Raw genomic sequence first — 4,415 nt, forward strand, 5'->3', positions numbered from 1 at the left:
GGCTTTCACGTTTTCGTTGGAAACACATGCAAATGGTCCACGTATTGCAGTCCTTTTTTAAAGGCCAGCAACTTGTACCTCTTAACATATGTCACCGGTCCCTTTTTAATTTAATTTTTTTTCCAACTTCAATGCAAAATATGTGTGAACGGGATATTTCAATGAATTCACCGGTTTCATTCCCCCTTTATTACGCCATGTTTGATGAGTGAAAGTTGTCATACTCAGGTAGTTACATGTATAGGTAAATCATAAATGTATTTTTCTATTGTTAAAATTTGAATATGAAAATACGACGAAAGTCACCACTGTGTTTCAGACTCGTTTAATGTCCTTAATTTATGAAAATACACCCTATGACTTTATAAATTAATTAAATAAGTAAATAATAAATAATTAAATTAATTGATTAAAAGATTAAAAAAAACCATATTTGAAATGTGATAAAAAGTTAGTGTTGAAAATGTCATCAATCAATTCCTAGACTAATTTTGTTCCACATATTACATTGCCACAGGTCCAGATATCAAATCAATAAAAATATTTATCCCAACCTATGATATTTTTTCAATAAGTAAGAAATTATCGTAATTTGAACGTTAAATGTATGGTTGATTGACAGTTGCTTAACACTCTGATCTATGGTTATAATTATATATTTATTATATTAACTTGTTTTATTTTCTATGTTAAAACAATACATATCGGACTAAGTTTAGGCCAGACTTACGACCTCGATAACGAGCACATGCGCATACAAATAATAAACTGAGGACATAGGATATTTTCAAAAGGATTGATTAAACTGAGCTGAAATTTTTTTGGTAATTAATATTTACGGTGATTTCGCCGTGTTCAGACATACTGGTACATGTGTAAATTTCCAATAATTCTGTATTGTAGATGCTAACATTTGTATTGTTGGTTTTGTTGTTAGGAGAGTTGTTAAAATAATATATTAATATATCAGTACATCAACCTTGATATTATTTTGCAAGACAAGGCATTAACTTTTGTGAATTCACGTTGAGATAGAAAGGCATCAAGCAACCGTATTTTTGGTCGGGTAAGGGTGGAACGAATGGGGTAGGATTATGCCAAAAATTAAGTTTTAACCAAAGGGAAAGGACTGTTCCAACTTCTTTGTCTTGCATTGTGGGGGAAACCTTTCGAGTGATAAGATTTTAAGATTAAAAGTCTTCAACATCTCGGTAAATTTGGCCAAGCTGTTGACGGACACTGTTTTATTTTGGTCACAGGTTATTTCCCAACAGCACTGGTGTGTTTTTATCGACCAAGATGCAATAAATATGGCCAGAAAACGATTTAACAGCTTTGTTACCACCGCCATAATCCGTGCTGGGGGAAAATATATTTGATATCATGAAATTTAAATTTCATGTCCGCATTTGTTTGCCATGGATGGAGTTCAAATCTCTGAGTTGGGTAGCAATTCTTCTTGTACTGCTTTCAACAGGGCTTGCAGACGCATAAAAAGGTGTCACCAAAATAAGGAGAGTTAATAATTTATATTTGAATTTTTCTCTTTAACACTGCAAGGCGATTTGTTACCATTTTTTGTGTGAATTATATTTAGGATGAGAGTAACCTCACCTGTAAAATATATGAACTTACCCCCCAAGGGACCTCATGGGTGGGACTAACAATGTCTTAAAAAACCATATATTTTAAAAAAAGAAATCTTTTCTACTACTACACATGTAGGGGAAAACTAAAGGCATGATTATGATGTCCAAGAAGCTCTATACTAAAATTATAAATCTTCTCATTTAATCTTGAACCATCGTTCTGTGTGCAGTGAAATCAAATCTCACATTTGATAGGCAAAAATCAAAGAAATTCAAGGTTTTTTGTCAAAATTATCCTTGGATGGAATGTTCTTTCCAATGTTTCGCACTTGTCGCTTTATTTTGAAACTGACATGTATGTGTAAACTCAACATTAGTCATTCGAGGAAAAATTAGTCGCGGCTTACTCTTACAACAACGTATAAGGGCAATATGTATGACTAATCTGCATACCTTAACAGCATCTAGAATACAAAAAACCGTTATTTATCTATGCTACTATATTAACATAATAAACTCAATTTTTTGGGCTTTAATACCGAGAAATCGGATAAGTACTGTCTTTGTTTCATATATTTTAAACATCATTGGTACTTGAAGATTATCAATTTGTTTTCATTTTTTCTCAATCAAGCTTCGCTAAGTAATAATCAAAGAAAATTCCTTTAAAAAATCCCGAAATCATCTGATTTTTTGGATTTTAAAATCTTGCACATGCGCATGACATTAACGCTAAATTAAGGGGGGGGGGGGGCGGGCCTTTAGTTTATGTTTTCAAAATATCACATTTGTATGGATAAACTCAGGAACAATATTAAAAATACGTGTACAATTTTATTGAAATATTGTCGTAATGGACGATGAAGTTACCTGACAAATCCCTCCGGATATAGGCTAAGTGACAGGATATGTCGCAGCACACGCACGGAAGAGTCGGGCTGTGGTACCACACTCCTCCCCTTCTTGTAGAGCCGATGATATCCATTGGCGAATCCCATAATATTAAATTAGAAAAATCCACCCCTCTCAAAAATGATGTCCTGTAATGCTTTAGATAAGTCACATTCGAATGCTTGACTTCTGCAGTACTCGGTGTGATATGAATGAAGGTATGTGAGAGATAGAATCCCTACACAGTAAAAAAAAAATCAGTTTCAATAGTACTGGAGCAGTAAGTGGTGGAAGGAACGAAGAGAAAAAAAAACAAACAAAAAATATAAAAATCTACATAACTGGATGGCCCAGATCACAATATCAAAAATATTGCTGTTATATGTACTTTCCCTAGGCACATATGAAAACGCAACTAAAAAAGGTATATATAGTGTACATCAGTATCGTAGACCATCTACAGGATGACGGATTTAGGGGCATTCGTAGATGTCCATGGCATCGGCGGTAGCCACCTTCAGGAGGAGTGAGGGTGGAGTGTTCCTGATGAAGGCAATTTGTTTGGCCAGGGACAACACATTGCATGGATGGTTGAGGCGACATCTAGGATCAAGGGGCAAATACGGAGCATTAGTCTCCAGGAGAAGCCGCTCTGATGGTATTAGCGCTACCGTCCTTGGGTCTTGGATTTACTCCAAATTTGGCATGTGGCAGCTCCTTTTGCCACTGACGCACCTCTTGGGCCTCGCCAGTGAAACAGTGGCGATGGAAAACATGATCCGACCTGTCCATCATCTGGATGGTTGAGAGCGTCTGTGCGGCTGCCTCTTCGGAACCGTCATCTCGACAATGCAAGATCACTGGCTTGCCCAAACTCCTTGCAATCTGGAGGGCCTCAGACAGGAAATCTAGCTGTTTCCTCAGTCGAGTGTGCCGACATTCGTAAGGATCACCACAGGGACTGCAGTGGCACTTTTCGTCAGGTCTACCCCCGCCTCTCCAATTGCACAGTATTGTGGTAAGCCAGCAAGCACGCCAAGCTTGTCCAATATTTCGGACGATGCATCACACACCACGTGAGGATGAAGCCCAAAGGAAACCTTTAAGTTACGTGACGATCCTATGTGTCTATCCCATTTGCCCCAATCCTGAAGAAATACGTAATTGGCCACCACCAGCTCCAAGTGCCCTCTGCCATGTAGGTCTCTCTGAAGATCGCCCCAGTTTGTGTAGCCTGAACGCCCAAGCACTTTGTCTAGCTGAAAGTGGCTATTCACCAGCATGACGGGTTCCTCATATCGCAATGGTTTGTCTATTGTCATTCCACTACTAATAGTATTCAGCAGGCGGCACTGATGGCTCTGGAAAGCCACTTGGTGTTCTACTGTCTGGGCTTTCAACACGGTGGAAATAACCTGCCAGTGGAGCACGCATGCAATATGGTTCATTGGGGAGATGCTGAACTGTGCGGCCTGGTCGTGCTATAATGGGCAGAGTAGAACCTCATTAGTTGTAATTCTGCAACTGTGAACTCTCCTGTAGCACCACTATGGTAGGTGGACAACATATGAAGCAACTTATCCAAGTCCTCGGCCCAAAACCACTCTATCAACAAATGTAGGGATACGTTAAACAGCTGGCACATTCATGCAAGCTGTCTTCATCAAAGGAACGCTGTTCTCCCTTGTGGGCCATGGTATGTTTAACGGTCAGGCTTAGGACTGATCCTTTAAGCTGTCTGCATTCCCAAGAGGATAGGCTACCAATCCAGAACCACGGCAAGTGGCTACGCAACACGTTGCGCTTAACGTGCCTGTGGAGGCTTGTGTTACAGATCGTACAGTGGTACTTCCCGATGTGTGTTGAATGTGTGTCAGAGCATGAAACCCTAGACACTGACTTGGGATTGGGTGCCTTCACATCAGGGACCACTGG

General features: G+C 39.1%; 1 pseudogene; it reads right to left on the reverse strand.

The window, feature by feature from the left end:
- Positions 1-2,920: 2,920 nt before the first annotated feature.
- LOC128159098 (3'-5' ssDNA/RNA exonuclease TatD-like) lies at positions 2,921-3,987 on the reverse strand (annotated as a pseudogene).
- Between the last annotated feature and the right edge of the window lie 428 nt (positions 3,988-4,415).

The sequence above is a fragment of the Crassostrea angulata genome, chromosome 8 (assembly GCF_025612915.1).
Source record: "Crassostrea angulata isolate pt1a10 chromosome 8, ASM2561291v2, whole genome shotgun sequence".
Classification (NCBI taxonomy): Eukaryota; Metazoa; Mollusca; class Bivalvia; order Ostreida; family Ostreidae; genus Magallana; species Magallana angulata.